Below are 17,522 nucleotides of genomic sequence, written 5' to 3' on the forward strand. Positions count from 1 at the left end.
TTTTGAATAACATTTTGAGTAAAATGCTATTTTATTTTTATTTTTTTTAAAGATTTTTTTTAAATATTTTATTTATTTATTTGACAGAGATCACAAGTAGGCAGAGAGGCAGGCAGAGAGAGAGGGGGAAGCAGTCTCCCCGCCGAACAGAGAGCCCAATGTGGGGCTTGATCCCAGAACCCCGGGATCATGACCTGAGCTGAAGGCAGAGGCTTCAACCCACTGAACCACGCAGGTGCCCCTAAAATGCTATTTTATACATTTACACTCAATGCTTGATGGTGTACACCCCTCCCACCCCCGAGGGGACAAGTGCTTCTGCAGCCACATGTATGAGGACAATCCCACATCAAGGCAACACAAGTCTTCTGGAGAGTAGGGCAGGGTCCTGAGCGCTGTTGGCTGAGGCCAAGACATCTGCCATCAAAACAAGTAAGTGTAATAAGGAAGGAGGCCAGCATAATACAAGGTCAAAGTTGTCGTTAGTTGAAGTCTAAGAAAGGAATAAAAATTTATGAAGGAAATACACTTGAAGGCTGATTTACTAATTAAAAAGTTGACAAGTTGGTTTTTAAAATGAAGTTTCTGTGCTTTTGCATGGGGTTGGCATGGTGTGTGGGAGAGGCCCTGACCAGGCCTCAACCAAAAAGGAGGGGAGAGAGAGCTGCTTCCTTATGACAAAATCCCCACTGTCCCTGTCAGTATATGAGAAGCCTTCACTAGCCGCTGGCGAAGCTATACCGAGGAAAAACTTAGGCAAAGGATAACTTCCTTTAAATGTTGTCATTTTTTCATATTTCCTAATTTTAAAAATTTGTTGAATCTGTACAAAGCAGTAGTCATCAAAACAGTGTGGTACTGGCATAAAAACAGACACAGAGATCAACAGAACAGAACAGAGAACCCAGAAATAAACCCACAATTATATAGTCAATTAATCTTCAACAAGGAGGCAAGAATATGCAATGGGAAAAAGATAGTCTCTTGAACTAATGGGATTGGGAAAACTGGACAGCCACATGCAAAAGAGTAAAGCTGGACTGGAACCACTCTCTTACAACATACACAAAAAGAAACTCAAAATGGATTGAAGACCTAAATGTGAGACCTGAAACCATCAAAATCCTAGAAGAGAACACAGGCAGTAATTTCTCTGACATTGACCACAATAACATCTTTCTAGATATGTCTCCTGAGGCAAGGGAAACAAAAGAAAAAAGCAACTATTGGGACTATATCAAAATAAAAACTTCTGCACAGCAAAGGAAACAAACAATAAAACTAAAAGAGAGCCTAGGGAAAAGATATTTGCTAATGACATATCCAATAAAGGGTTAATATCCAAAATATACAGGAAACTTATACAGCTCAACACCAAAATATTCCAAACGATCTACTTTATTTTTTTTTCCAAGATTTTATTTATTTATTTGAAAGAGACAGAGAGAGGGAGTGCACAAGCATGGGGAGGGGCAGGGGAAGATGGAAAAGCAGGCTCCCCATTGAGCAGGGAGCCAATGAGGGGCTCCATCACAGTACCCTGGGATCATAACCTAAGCCAAAAGCAGACACTTTACTGACTGAGCCACCCAGGTGCCCCTAAATAATCTACTTCAGAAGAGGGGTGCCTGGATGGCTCAATCACTTAAGCATTTCAGCTCATGATCTTAAGGTCGTTAGATCAAGCCCCACATCGGGCTCTGTGCTGAGTGTGGAGCCTACTTCAGATTCTCTCTCTCCCTCTTCCTCTGCCCTCCACCTCCAACTCGTGCTCACACTCTCTCTCTTAAAAAGGGGGGGGGGGGCAGAAACCATGAACAGACATTTCTCCGAAGAAAACATAGAAATGGCCAACAGACACAAGAAAAGATGCTCAACATCACTCATCATCAGGGAAATGTAAATCAAAACCACAAGATGATATAAACCCACACCTGACAGAATGGCTAAAATAAAAAACACAAGAAAGAAATGTTGGTGAGGATGTAGAAAAAAAGGGACTCATATACTGTTGGTAGGAATGCAAACTGGTGCAGAACTATGGAAGACAATATGGAGATTTCTCAAAAAAAAATCAAAATAGAATGACCCTAGGATTCAGTAATCATACTACTGGGTATTTACAAAAAATACAAATTTAAATAGTTTAAATTTAATATATGGGCACCTGGGTGGCTCAGTAGGTTAAGCCTCTGCCTTCAGCTCAGATCATGGTCTCAGGGTCCTGGGATCGAGCCCCGTATCAGGCTGTCTGCTCAGCCGGGAGCCTGCTTCCCCCACCCCTTTGCCTGCTCCTCTGCCTGCTTGTGATCTCTCTCTCTGTGTCAAATAAATAAATAAAATCTTTAAAAAAAAAAAAAACCCACTAATTCAAAGGGATACATACACCCCTATGTTTATTGCAGCTTTATTTACAATAGCCAAATTACGGAAGCAGCCCAAGTGTCCATAGATACATAAATGAATAAAGAAGAAATGATGTATATACATGATGGAATATTATTCAGCCACAAAAAAAGAACCAAATTTTGCCATTTGCAACAACATGGATGGATCTAGAGAGAATAAATGAAATAAACCAGAGAAAGACAAATACCATATGATTTTACTCATATGTAGAATTTAAGAAACAAAAGGAACAAAGGGATAAAAGAAAGAGAGGTAAACCAGAAAACAAACTCTTAACTATAGAGAACAAACTGAGGTTACCAGAGCACAGGTGGGTGGGAGGAGGGTTGAAAGAGGGGAGGGGGTTAACAGTACTCTTATCTTTTTCTTTTTTTAAAGGATTTATTTTTCAGCAATGTCTATACCCAACATGGGGCTTAAACATACAATGCTGAGATCAAGAGCTGTGTGCTGCCCGGACTGAGCCAGAGATGACCTGTGAGTATACTTACCTTGGTGAGCACTGAGTAATATATGGGATTGTTGACTACTGCACACCTGAAACTAATATAATACTGTCTGTCAATGACACTAGAATTAAAGCTTAAAAATGTACTGAGTATACTCTATATGGAAAGCATTCAGCTATTTGTTTGTTTATGGGACAGGGGTAGGGGCAGAGGGACGGGGGAGCAGGGGGGAAAGAACCTTAAGCAGGCTCCACACCCAGCACGGGGCCTCATTTGGGGCTCAAACTCATATCCCTGAGATCATGACCTGAGCAGAAATCAAGAATCAGACACTTAACAGAGTGAGCCACCCAGGCACCCAGAAAACTATTTAAAGGTAAGTTTTTAAGGTCTTTTAAATTGCCAGATTTTCAGTATGCACAATATATTTTCAAGCTGTTATCTAACTGACCTGATAATACAGATCATGGGATAAAATCACAGATTTACTTTTTATTTAGTAAACATGTACATGGAGCTTCCTACGTTCCAGACCTATTCTAAGTGGTTTGCAAATACAAATTCTGGTAAATCCTCAAACCACCCTGTGAGGTAGGTACGGTCATTATTTTCAGATTTTTTCTAAGGAAACTGAAGCAGAGTCAGTTATAGAAACTCAGCCCAGGTCACAGTCAGCGGATGGCAACGCCAGGCTCGTGTGGATTCCAAATCCACATTCCCAACCTGTTAGTATAAAGCAGCTCCAAAGCGTGCTGCTGACTAAATGACTGCGTGCAGCTCATCCATTCTGAATCTGGTTCCTTTACATTCGTTACTGGTATCCTACCACAACTGGATAAAAATATTACTAAGGATGGTTTGAATTTCTTTTTTTTTTTTTAAGATTTTATTTATTTATTTGTCAGAGAGAGAGCGAGAGAGAGAGAGAGCGAGAGCAAGCACAGGCAGACAGAGTGGAAGGCAGAGGCAGAGGGAGAAGCAGGCTCCCTGCGGAGCAAGGAGCCCGATGTGGGACTCGATCCCAGGACGCTGGGATCATGACCTGAGCCGAAGGCAGCTGCTTAACCAACTAAGCCACCCAGGCGTCCCGTGGTTTGAATTTCTGATGTCTTATTAAAGGAAGAGTGTCTCCTAGGAACTACGTAATAATGCAGAAGCTGCAAGACGTAAGATCTGAGGGAACCTCAGAAAGCTGAACGACAGTGTGGGACCTGGATTCGGCGGGTCTGAATGTTCAGGGTCAAGTTTCAGGTGGTGCTAAGTTAAAGGAAGTGAGGCATGTCACTCCTTCCAGGAGTTTCCAGTTGTGTGGTCTATGTTCATTTCTGATTGAGGCTAGGTGTACCCAAAGCCACCACATTAAACATTTTGGTCAGACGTTTTAAAACTTTGCAGTATTTTAACATTCATCTCTAGGGAAGCTCAAAATAAACAAGCACATGCAAGTTTTAAGGACTCATGAATGAGCTTCTTTCAGGTGAAATGTTTTAGTGTTGATTCAATTTTGAGTTGGGTTTTAAAGTTCTCCTTCCAAACCTTCCCACCGCCATCACTGGGAGGCAACTTGCCGGGGCAGGACCTTGCCACTTGGCCCCACAGCATATAGCCTGCAGGGGTGAGTGGGGGTGGGGGTAGGACAGGGCTCCAGAAACTTTTCTGTGTATTCACACTTAACTCCGTTGTTCTCCAGGAAACACAGAGTAAACCTCTGGTTTGAGGAGGAAGCCTAAAACATCCATATGTAAACATCACAGAACTTACAAGATAAACAGAGTAAAAAGCTTTCACCCTTTTGAGGTTAAACCTGGGAATAAGTGTACGGCTTGGAGTGAGGGCCAGAGGAATATGAGGACATATGACAGGCACATTTTGATAAATGCTAATGATTAAAAATTCAGGACATAAACCCATGAGCAAGAGGCGGGGTGAGGGTGTGAGTCGGCTAACAGGGAATCTGCAGAGGAAACTCGGCAAAGGGAGCACAAGAGGAAGTGAGGCACGAATCAAAAAAGCAGTTTCCGTATTCTCTGATTTCACCTGTAACTGACAAGCCTTAGCCACAATTTCTGTCCCTTAAAAGCATTGATTCACATCTCAGATCCAGACGGCCAAGGACCCAGGTAATCCAGCTCCTGGCGAGTACTAACAGGCCTCCTTTCTCAGACAGCGGCTAGATGCCAGCCATTCTCCATCTGTGATGGCTACAGGACAGAGGTGGCATTATGATCCCCATTTTACGGAGCTTCAGAGAGGTTTAGCAACTTGTCTGAGGTAACACAGCCAGGAAAAGTGGCAGTGCTGGGGCTGAAACCCTGCCCCTCGGGCCCCCAAGGCCCTTTCTCTCTCTTTCTGGCCCGGGTGTGCTTCCTCCTCTGCGGAAGATGTTTGAAGCCCCTACCAACTGTCATTTCCCACCACTGCTGTCAGTAACCTGGAGTTGCTCTGGCTGCCACACGAAACCATTTTACTCTGAAATTCCACTTGCTACTATTTCTATTTTATAAAATTTCCTTATTGGAAAAGTACCTCCCAGGAGTGTTTGAAGGGTAACTGATATAGGAGCGCCTGGCTGGCCCAGGCGAAAGCCCCTGTGACTCTTGATCTCGGGGCCATACTTCTGAGCCCCATGTTGGGTATGGAGATTACATACATACATACATTTTACAAACTTAGAGAAGAAAAAGAAAGAAAGAAAGAAAGAAAGAAAGAAAGAAAGAAAGAAAGAAAGAAAGAAAGAAAGAAAGAAAGAAAAAGAAAGATAGATAACTGATTTTGTTGCTACAAGTCCCCAGGAAACTCCCAGTTTCCTATAAACTGCACAGCCGTGGAGGCAGTCTTGGATCCAGGGCTTTGGTAAATGGGCAACCTTGGCCTCTGGCAGAGAGAGTCCAGGACCTCTGGTCCCAGGTCATTCCTCAGAGCAGCCGGCAGGAACCCACCTCCTCTGGGTCTGCTGGGAAACCTGCCCAAGGTCATTCATGATTAAGTTTAGACCACATTCAGCTGATTCTCTAAGGTGGTGATAGTAGCGGGAGCAAATGTCCGTGGGGCCTGTGGAAGGCTGCTTCAAGGGGCACCACCCCTGGTGACCATCACGACAGAGGCAGACCCCCAGAGGGACTGCTCTGTTACTAATATGCTGGGGTGGGGGGTCCTTTTGTAGGTATAAAGACCTCTTTCTTCCATGTCTCAAACACTATTAATGAGGGCGCTCTCCTTCCCTGCCTTTCCCACGAGTGGGCTGGTAGAAGGAAACGAAGGGTCTCCATGATAAAAGTTCACTCCTCCTAATGAGGCGGGCCTACGGGTGTGCCAACCTGGGGTCCCACTCCAGGCCCCAATCTGTACCACTCCGGGCGTCTCAGTTTCTTGTCTGTGAAGGGGCCCATGCAGCTCTCCCACACTTGCCGTGATGCTTAACATTGCTGGTAGTATCTGAGGCTTGGTGGATAACAGCCCGTGCTATTGGGGTGATTCCCATTAGTAAGGCTGAGGCATGTGACACCGTCCCTTTGACATACCATTCCCTCCAAGTAGCATTCCTTCCTCTGCCTCTCAGGGATGCCCAGGACCTGTGGAACGAGATTCTCTTTAAGGACAAACTGGGGGATGCCTGGGTGGCTCAGTAGGTTGGACGACTGCCTTCGGCTCAGGTCATGATCCCGGAGTCCTGGAATCGGGTCCCGCATCGGGCTCCCAGCTCCATGCGGAGCCTGCTTCTCCCTCTGACCTTCTCCTTGCTCATGCTCTCTCTCACTGTCTGTCTTTCAAATAAATAAATAAAATCTTAAAAAAAAAAAAAAAAAGGACAAACTGGGGCGAGGAGCTTAAGAACAGCCTCGTGACCTTGTGCGTCCCCCCTCCCCCTAGCTCATTTTGGCCTCCAAATGTGATGCCCTGCTGCGGGGAGCCCATTCAGCCCATACCCAACTCACAGGAATTGCCGTGGGGCTGGATGAGGAGACTGAAAGTTGTTGTGGGCTGGGTCCCCCGGGGGCAAGCCTGGAGGCTCGTGACCTCAGACAGCCCTGTAAAGCCCTGGATGGTGAAACCTCCACTCCTGCGATCAGCCTCTGGCCAGGCAGCAGTCTGCTCAGGCGACAAGCCTCAGTGGAGAAACAAAATGTGTTTATGGAATGTGACACACCTCTCCTGGGGCCTTGCCAGGAGCCCACTGTTAGGGGCCAGCTGGCCAGGCACACCCTCAGGCCATTCCCCCCACCATTATGAGGAAAGTGAATTTGTATCATGGAGACCCTTCCTTTCTTTCTACCAGCCCACTTGTGGAAAAGGCAGGGAAAGAGATCTCCCTCATTCCTGTAGCAGCATTAACTGTGTTTGAGAGGATGACGGAGGGAGAAGGTCTGTTCACCTACAAAGACGCCTTCCTCTGGCTAGTAAGTGCAAGAAAAGAAGTACCTCACGGAGCAGTTTGCATAGTATAATCTTGTCAGTAAGCCAAACACTATACTAAAGTGTTCTGCCTACCAGGATTTTTAGTTTGAGCAAAAGAAACTAATTCTGGATAATGGAGGCAGAAAAGATTTGTGAGAAGGATTTTGGGGAGCCCTCAGAATCTCCAGGAGGAGAAGAGCTGGTGAGTTCAGCCCTGCAGTGTAGGCTGGCCCACTGCGGCCCTAACTGTTGACCCACTGTGCTCTCTCATTATTAGCCTCTGATTCAAGATGTGGGTCGAGGGTGTGCTGGAGCCTCATCATGTGCCTGAGAAGGGAGGCTGGGAACATGAATGGCCGGTGTTTTTAAGTTAGGACATCTCCCCCAACCACAATAAGCAAGTTTAGATGACAAAGTTGAGTGACAAATGTCCCAAGATGTTAAAGGTGCTTATTTCTGGGTAGTTGGATTAAAAGGTGAGGTGGTGTTTTTGTTTTTTGGTAACTTATTATAGGGAATTTCCAACAATACACATCCAACAAATGCGGGAAGTGTATTAACATGAACCGGCATCTCTGGCTTTGGCTCATGGGCAGTTCTGTTTCGTGTGTACTTCCATCCACCTCCTTTCCCTATCTTATTTTGTAATAAACACCAGTCCTCACACATAAGTTTATATAATAAGTTCACTCTTAAATATCTTAGTACTTATCCCTAAAAGAAACCAGAGGCGCGGGGGTGGCTTAGTCAGATAAGTGTTGATTCTTGGTTTCGGCTCTGGTCAGGATCTCAGGGTCATGGTATTGATTCTGGGGTCCAGCTTCAAACTCAATGCGGAGTCTGCTTAGGACTCGCTCTCCCTCTCCCTCTGGTACCCCCCACCCTGTCTGTTCTCTCTCTCTCAAATAAATAACTAAATAGGGGCGCCTGGGTGGCTCAGTGGGTTAAGCCGCTGCCTTCAGCTCAGGTCATGATCTCAGGGTCCTGGGATCAAGCCCCACATCGGACTCTCTGCTCAACAGGGAGCCTGCTTCCTCCTCTCTCTCTGCCTGCCTCTCTACCTGCTTGTGATCTCTGTCAAATAAATAAATAAAATCTTTTATAAATAAATAAATAAAATACAAAAATAAAAATAAGAGATATGAACTATATTAAGATTTTTATTTTTAAGCAATCTCTACACCCAACGTGGGGCTCGAACCCACACTTGAGATCAAGAGTTGTGTGCTTCACACACTGAGCCAGCCAGGTGCCCCACATAAGAACGATATTTTATTTCATTCATTCATTCATTCATTCATTCATTCATTCATTCAGAGTAGGCTCCAGGCCAAGTGTGGAGCCCAAATACAGAGCTCAAACCCATAACCCTCAGATCACAACCTGAGCTGAGATCAAGAATCAGACACTTACAACAACTGAGCCACCCAGGTGCCCTGGAACTATATTTCAAATGTGTAACTTTAATGCCATGGTCACACCTTAAAGAAAAAATTAACAATAATTCAGAGAGATTTTTAAAATAATCTTCTCTGTGTATTTCTCTATTACTTTAATCATCAGGGAAAAATAAAGCTATTTCCATATTTAATTTGTTCTAAAACGCATCAACACATTAACTACAGTGCAGCATGCCTCACAAACCCCGTCTGAGGAGAAAAGCCAGTCAGGGGTCAGAAGCATGACCCAGGGTGACAGTAGGCATGGTTTGGGCCACAATGAGCAGAAGCCCCTGGTGCCAGGGCTCTGGAGCTCACTGACGTGGTGAGGCCATCAGAAATCACCAGGCCTCCACCTGTGCTCCTCTCCCTGTGCGTCCTGTCACACGGCAGAAAGGCCTGGTGGCTGCCAAGCTCACAGGTGACAGGCCCCAAATGGAGACAAGCCGACCCCTCAATAAATCTTGCTCTTTTCTTACATGCACATTTACACACATCCACACTCCTAGCACCCACATTCATACTTATACACTCACCGACACACCTATATTCTCACCCCTGCCCCACTTACGCTCCTGGGGAGACAACTCAGACCAGTTTAATTATATCTCAAAAGTGGGGCATGTTTACACCTGTCAAACCTTGAAAGGCCGCACTGAATCCCTGGATTTGTGCAGGCAGCTACATGACCAGGAGGAGGACCACTGTGAGCTGGAGGGTCAGCCTTGTGGGCCCCCACCTCACAAGAGGTTTGTGCCCATGAAAAGTTTGGTTTCAGGGGGAAGTCGAGGTAACTGACAATGGTCAGAAAGCCATATAGAGCAGCACAACACAGGGGTGGGAGGCAGCCTGGGCAGGAGCACCCATAGGAGAGAGGCTCGTAGACTACAGCATGACTGAATCCCGGACTCTGCACATCATGCATGCTCTGGCCCATGCAACCGAGGCCAACATGGAGCTCTGTGCTTTTGTGGACCTGGGATCGACGTCTGTCTCCTTTTTCCCGAAGTGCAAGGCCAACTGCACCCACCCAGCTCATGGGACTGTAATGATGAAGGAAGTAAGTCAGAGAAAGCGAGGACTTTGGGTGTTCCCTCCATGACCCCTGCCAGGGCTGGGGCTTCAGGAAGGAAAGGGGTGAACCACAGTGTGGGGAAGGCAGTTTTGCATAGTATTGGTTCAGCTGGAAACTGTAAGGAACCATCAGTGACCACCTGACCTGTCCCAGGCGTTCTATAGAGGAGAGCAGCAACCCCCCCCCCCGGGGGGGGGCGGTCAGTAACTGCCCCAACCCAAGACAAGTTCCTAGGAACACCGAACCAGATCCAGAGAGCCAAATTCTTGCCAGAGTTTGGACAGACAAGAAGAGACAGGCTTTCCAGCAGGGGAAGTGCCAAGGTGGGTGTCCACTTGGAGTCCCTCAAGGAGTACACAGGGCTTCTCCAGTCAGATGGTAGGGCTGGGACCAGATTAAAGGAGGGTGTGGATGTCTGGACTTGACCTACAGGCAACAGCGAGTCACACCAAGTTCCTGAGCAGGGAAGTTGCAGGATAAAGGGCTCTAGCAACACTTAGCAGAACTTAGGATGCAGAGTGAGCTGTAACAGAGTCCAGCTGGAAAGCAGCTACAGCTGCGAAGGAGTAAGAAAACACAGATCTGGATGGAGGTCACAGGGGATGAATTAGGAACAAGATATACTGTGAAGAGAAAAGTGTAGGATGCTCTGGCTGACCTCCCCCCCATTGCCAACTGTCAACTGATGCTTGTCTCAGCTGATGCTTGTGTCCATGAACCCTAAACCAGTGACTGCTAATTTTAAGTCAAAGGAAGTTGATGGAAGCCCCCAGGGAGTGGAGAGCTCGCAGAATAAACAAGAGATTGGGAAGACCAGGCTCGGGAAAGTCAGGAATTGAGGGCTCTAGAGAGCCAGAAGCAGGTCATGGCCAGTGCAGCAAGACTTCAGCACCGAGGGTGCATCTGCTTTTGTAAATGACCTCTAACCTCTCACTGTCCTCAGCTCACTTATTCAGGATCTGAACCGAGGCAAGAATATCCATTGGCCAGGTGGAGACCGCATTCCTGTCCTGACTGGGCAGGGAAGGGGGTGGAGTGGAAAGGATTTGGCTCCTGTGGCTCTCTTTCGCCCTCTTTTGTTGAGGGCAGTAGGGATGAAGCAATCGCCCCAAAGGAGTGCTCCAAATGAGTGCTGAACTCCCCAGAAATGACAGCTAGCCTCACCTGGCCCTTGCTTCCATCCCACAGATTCCCCAGGTTGCTGAGACCTCTAACTACAACTATTCCTCTCCTGAAGTTACTACCACCCTTCTAAGGGCCGCTCAAATATCCTGCGTTCCTTGACTTTTGTGCTGCGTTTGATGTTCCCGCAATGACAACAGTGCCTGCCCATGGGCGGGTGGGTGAGTGGTGGGCTCGCCACTGGGCTTACAGAAAACCTCAGGATGGTCCCTATCTCCTAGGTAACTTCCTCCCCTACTTCACCTTTATACAGCCCCAAAGCTGTGGGTGGTCCTTCCAGGACCCCCAAGATGAAGCCAAGGTCCTTTGGGTGCACACCCCAGAAGCTGGCCCTGCCTGTGTGGCCTCCCTATCACCCACACACACTTGCCACATTCTGTAGGTCCTCACTTCTGCTGAAAGACCTCTGTACTCCACCCAGGAGCACCAGGTCTGGCGGGGATTAGCTGATTGGTCTTCAGCCTGCAGAACCCCTTCCGCAATCTCCCCGGCATTGCTACACCCTCCTCCTTCCATCCTACCACACTCGTACATATCTCAACCAAAGCATTTCTCCCCCACCCCCTAGAATTATCACAATGTATGACATTTACTTGCCATACTTTTTCCTATCGGTAAGAAAAGGGATTTGACATATAACTTATAAAAAGTCCTTTTTAACTATAACCCCCCCCCTCGTCTCTGTAGAGGTAACACTCCCCTGAATTTGCTGCGTAGCCTCCAGATCCATTTTATTTACTTTTATACACATATTTATCACGACCAGCGATTAACACCGGGCTCTGGCAGTATTGATTTTACGGTCGTTTACGTCAGTGTCGTCATGCTCCAGGCGTCGTTCAGCGCACTCGGCTCTCCTGCTCCGCGTCATCCCGGAGACCCGCACAGTGGGGCAGACCCGCTTCTCTCTCCCCGTCTGTGTCCCCCTTGGAGGGCAGTGCCTGTATCTTTTCCACTCTCTGCTTCCAGTTAGGTGCTCAATAAATATGTTTGAATAAATAGGTGAATATGAATATGGCCCAAGAGTTATTTTCAGTATTTCTACTAAGAATGTAAACGTCAGGGCAGCTGCTTCCTTTCCCATCTTGCCTGTCGCCCTCAAGTTCTCAGTTCCAAGTTTTAAATCCACATGGATCCTGCTCCTGCACCCCCTCTCTGAAACCCCCTAGTTCCCTATTTGAATAGATGTTTGAGAAATGCAAAATCAGATAACTATAAATGACCGTTTCAGCCAGCTGGAATAAATCAGATGACCAAATCCCAGCCAACAGAAAGGGAGGGCTCATGATGCCTTCTTCTTCTTCTTCTTCTTCTTTTTTTTTTTTTTTTAAGATTTTACTTATTTATTCGACAGACAGAGATCACAAGTAGGCAGAGAGGCAGGCAGAGAGAGAGGAAGGGAAGCAGGCTCCCCACTGAGCAGAGAGCCTGATGCGGGGCTCGATCCCAGGACCCTGGGATCATGACCTGAGCCGAAGGCAGAGGTCTTAACCCACTGAGCCACCCAGGCGCCCCTGATGCCTTCTTTTTATACATTTAGTTCTTTTTTTTTTTTTAAGATTTTATTTATTTATTTGATAGAGATCACAAACAGGCAGCGAGGCAGGCAGAGAGGAAGGGAAGCAGGCTCCCCAGGGAGCAGAGAGCTGGACACGGGCTTGATCCCAAGACTTTGGGATCATGACCTGAGCAGGAGGCAGAGGCTTTAATCCACTTAGCTGCCCAGGAGCCCCTACACATTTAGTTATTTTTCATTAATAGGAAATTCATGTTTCTTAAAAATAAAAAAAGAAAAAATTCAACTAACTCAAGGAAACCTTTCTTACCCAAATACAAACTCATTTAGTTACAGAGTAGTTCTCAAAATCACTATTTTGAATGACTTCTTTCCTGATTTTATACCATTTTTCTTCATATAGTTGTGTATATACTTTTGTAATCTATTTTAAAATGTAACATACTGTAAGCAGTTTCCGTATTATATAAGATATTTAAACATTAAGTCTTAATTGTTGCATAATATCCAACAAGTAAATACTATAATTTACCAAATCGCTTCTCTAATATTATTTAGTTTATTTCCACTTTTTTTTTAAAGTACTGGAAAGCATGTTGGCTACAGAGCTTTTTATGTATTTAAGTTTATACCTTTGGGATGGCATTTCATGAGTATGTATTGGGCCAAAGGGATGGGCTTAAGAGGGCTCCTTACAGTACTGCCAAATCAGTGCAGTTTACAAATGCAAGCCTCTCTCCTCCCAGCAGTGTGTTAGTAAAGAACACTTCTTCTACAATGGCACTTTTAAACCCTGGATATCACACATTTTTAAAGTCAGCCATTTTGACAGAGGGAAAATACATCCTATTTTAAGTTTAATCATTTGATTATTATACCTTTTCAATTGGTTAATAAACAATTGTGATTTTTTCAGTGATTTGTCTGGTCATATTCTCTAACCTGGAGTAATATTATTTTTCTTTGCCATTTAATATACAATAAGAATTTTAACACTTTGTCACCTTGCCTATCAATCAATATCTTCTACCAGGTTTTCTTTTAATTTTTAAAAAACTCTATAATACTGGACTTCATTGAAATGTTTTACCATGGTATTACATCTCAGGAATACTGTATGTTTTCTCATGCTGTTTTCTGAGAAAAGTACATTTTGTCCCACAAGGTATAAGCTACTTCTGCGCTATTCCTGGGAAAGGATTTCACTGTCTATATTTTATTGGGTTGCAGAGACATAGGCCTGCCTACAGGTGTATGTCCCTCCCTTCCACAGGAAATAGTCTTTACTCATCTCGGCTCCATGTGGCTTAAAATGTTTTAAATCAAATCTATCAATCTTTTCCTGTATGATTATTTATCTTTCAAATATTTATTTATTTATTTTAGAGAGAGAGAGCAGAAGGGGGAGAGGCAGAGTGAGGGAGAGAGAGAATCTCAAGCAAACTCCACAGTGAGCACAGAGCCCAATGCAGGCCTTGATCTCTTGACCCTGAGATCATGATCTGAGCTGAAACCAAGATCAGACGCTCAACGGACTGTACCACCTAGGCACCCCTGACTATTTCTTTTAAACTTAGTCCTTTCATCTCCAATGATTTTGTTCCTTATTTTGTTTTGTTTTTCTTTAGATTTTAGGGGTTTTGTTGTTGTTTGTTTGTTTGTTTTTTTAATATCTAACTTCAAATCCACCTGGGATTTATTTTCGTGGGGTGGATCTAAGAACAGTATAGAAATAGGCAACAAAAGCATATTTATAGTCTCTGACCCACTTTAGAGGTTTACCTCCAAGGAAATAATTCAAAATAAAATATTTGCAAAGGTGTTCATAGCAGCACTATTTATAATAGCAAGAGTGTAAAAAGCCCAGACATCTACTTGCAGAGGAGAAGTTAGGCAAACTGTGACACAGAAGAGGAGAAAGAAAGGTGTGTGTGATGAATTTTAAAAGAATACAAAAATGTACCTACTGTATGCTTATAGTTACATATAATCATGCACGAATTAAGACCACAGCCTGGGAAAAAGACACAAGTGGTAGTGTTGTGAGTAAATTACTGATTGTAGCTGGGTAGGTGGTGTTTGTCCCTTTCTTGAAAGGTGTCAGAAAGTGGATCTGGAGATGGGGTGGGTGCTCCTGGGTGAATTATTTTCCCTTTCCCTAGAATTACTTAAATTCTATTAATATCAGCAACAAGAGATTTATTGCACAAATACAGTAGCTCCTGACTTTTGGAATGGATGGGTTTCAAGAACTTTGCTGATCTGCAAATATGCACATAAGGAAACATGCAGCTCCTCCCCTGCTGAATCATATCTTCTCAGAGAGTCCTTGTGTGTCTTTTGCTTATTTTTGCATCCTTTCAACCATTGCTAGTTTTATCTCTCCCAGGATGTTCTTTTTTTCCCCCCACAAAGAAAAAGTGCTGAATACCCCTGCCCCCACCCACACTTGACAAGAACTACCCTGTAGCCAAGATGAGTGGAGGCTTCCAAGTCTTGACAGCTCAGGTGCTGGAGAGACAGCCAGGTTCCCTCACCGGTAAGTGATTCTCACTTCAGCCCTGGCCTGGAGGCACAATTCTAATGCTGACCTTGCAAAATCACCGTCCTGACATCAGAGGCTTGCTCTCAAATAATTGAGCCAAGAAGGTCAATTCTGTAAGTCTTACGAGTCTTCTGGAAAAGAAGGAAGTTGTGGCAGACTGTTACATTGTGGGAGACAGTGCCCTCCCAGGAAGCCAGCTTCCCCCAATCTTCGTCCTTGTGAAGTCCCGCCCACAGCCGCTGTGGTCTTAACCACGTGTCTGCCTTTGACCAATGAGACTTTAAGGAGGCACGATCCAAGTATAGCCTTGATAAGTGCCTGGGCTTTAGGTCTTCTTGTTAAACTCCCTCTTAGAACCCCGCTGCCATGCTTTAAGGAAGTCCTGGCTAGCCGGTGGGAGTGTGGTGATGCCTGCGAGAATGAGACAGCTCATGGAGAAGGGCAGGGGTGGGTGCACAGCTGAGTTCCAGCCATTGCAGCCATGGGAATAACACCATGTGGAGAAGAACCTCCCAAACAATCCACAGGATCGTGAAAAATAATAAATCAAGGTAGTTTCAAGCCACCAAATTTGGGGGTTGTTTGTGAAACGGTGACAGATAACTGGAATACGTGGAAATATACATACAGTAGGTCCTATAGGATGTTAAGTCAGAGTAAAATACAAAAGAAGGCATACAGTTATCAAGCCTATGTAAACATGCATGCTTATACTACAACCAGTCCTAAAAGCCACTCACTTTAAAATTACAGAAAGTATTTGCTGCTCGTTAGGTTCATTTTTTTTTTTTTTAAGGGCTTAAATTCCTGTTAGTTAACATACAGTATAATATTAGTTTCAGGTGAACAATACAGTGATTCAACACTTCCATACAACTCCCAGAGCTCATCACAACACTGTGCACTCCCTACTCCCCATTGCCTATTTAACCCATCCCCACCCCCCGCAACCTCCATTCTGGTAACCATCAGTTTGTTCTCTACAGTTAAGAATCTGCTTCTTGGTTTGCTTTTCTCTCCCCCTTTTTCCGCCTTTGTTCATTTGTTTTGTGTCTTAAATTCCACATATGTGTGAAATCTATCATATGGTATTTGTGTTTCTCTGGCTTATTTCGCTTAAAATAATACTCTCTAGCTCCATCCAATGACAAGATTTCATTCTTTTTAATGGCTGCATAATATTCCATAACATCTCATATCTCACATCTTCTTTGTCCATTCATTTTAATGCAGTAGCTATCAAAATATCAATAGCATTTTTCACAGAGCTAGAACAAAAAATCCTAAAATTTGTATGGAACCACAAAAGACCCCAAGTAGCCAAAACAACCTTGAAAAAGAAAAGCAAAGCTGGAGGCATCACGATCCTGGACTATAACTTATATTACCAAGCTGTAGTGATCAAGATAGTATGATAGTGGCACAAAAATGGAACGGAACAGAAAACCCAGAAATGAACTCATGACTATATGGTCAATTAATCTTCAACAAAGCAGGAAAGAATATTCAGTGGGGAAAAAACCAAGTTCTTCAATAAATAGTGTTGGAAAAACTGTACAGCAGCATGTAAAAGAATGAAACTAGGCCACATTCTTAAAACATACACAAAAATAGATTCAAAACGGGACCCCTGGCTGGCTCAGCTGGTAGAACATGAAACTCTTGATGTCAGGGTCATGAATTCGAGCCCCATGTTGGGTATAGAGATTACTATAAAAAAGTATACTTAAAAAAAAAAGATTCAAAATGGATTAAAGATCTAAATGTGAGACCTGAAACCATAGCAATCCTCGAAGAGAACACAGGCAGTAACCTCTTTGACATTGGCCATAGCAACTTCTTTTTAGATATGTCTCCTAAGGCAAGGAGAAAAAGCAAAAATAAACTATCGGGACTACCTCAGAATAAAAAGCTCTGCACAGTAAAGGAAACAATCAATAAAAGTAAAAGGCAACCTACAGAATACAAGATGTTTACAAATGACATATCTGATAAGGAATTGGTATCCAAAATATATAAAGAACTTATAAAACTCAACACTCAAAAACTGACTAATACAATTGAAAAATGGGCAGAAGACATGAACGGATATTCTTGCAAAGAAGGCATACAGATGGCCAACAGACCCAGAAGATGCTCAGCATCACTCATCATCAGGGAAACACAAATCAAAACTATAATTTCACCTCACTCCTGTCAGAATGACTAAAATCAACAACACAAGAAACAACAGGTGTTGGTGAGGATGTAGAGAGAGGGGAATCCTCTTATACTGTTGGAAGGGATCCAAACTGGTGCAACCACTATGGAAAACAGTCTGGAGCCTCCTTAAAAAGTTAAAAATAGAACTACCCCACAGCCCAGTAATTGCATTACTAGGTATTTACCCAAAGAATACCAATACTAATTCAAAGGGACACATGTACCCCAGTGTTTACAGCAACATTATCTACAATGGCCGAATTACGGAAATAGCCCAAGTGTTCATTAGGTTATTATTTAAGTAGATATC

General features: G+C 44.3%; 1 long non-coding RNA gene across 3 annotated transcripts in view; it reads right to left on the reverse strand.

The window, feature by feature from the left end:
• LOC309868249 overlaps positions 1 to 17,522 on the reverse strand; it is a 52,805-nt gene continuing 35,283 nt past the window's right edge. For all 3 annotated transcript variants that reach the window (XR_014313596.1, XR_014313597.1, XR_014313598.1), the window contains 2 exons: positions 15,057 to 15,141; positions 1 to 417 (listed from right to left, as the gene is read on the reverse strand). This is a non-coding gene — a long non-coding RNA (uncharacterized lncRNA). The remainder of the gene's footprint in view (positions 418 to 15,056; positions 15,142 to 17,522) is intronic.

Source organism: Mustela nivalis, assembly GCF_964662115.1.
Source record: "Mustela nivalis genome assembly, chromosome: 6".
In the NCBI taxonomy this organism is placed as follows: Eukaryota; Metazoa; Chordata; class Mammalia; order Carnivora; family Mustelidae; genus Mustela; species Mustela nivalis.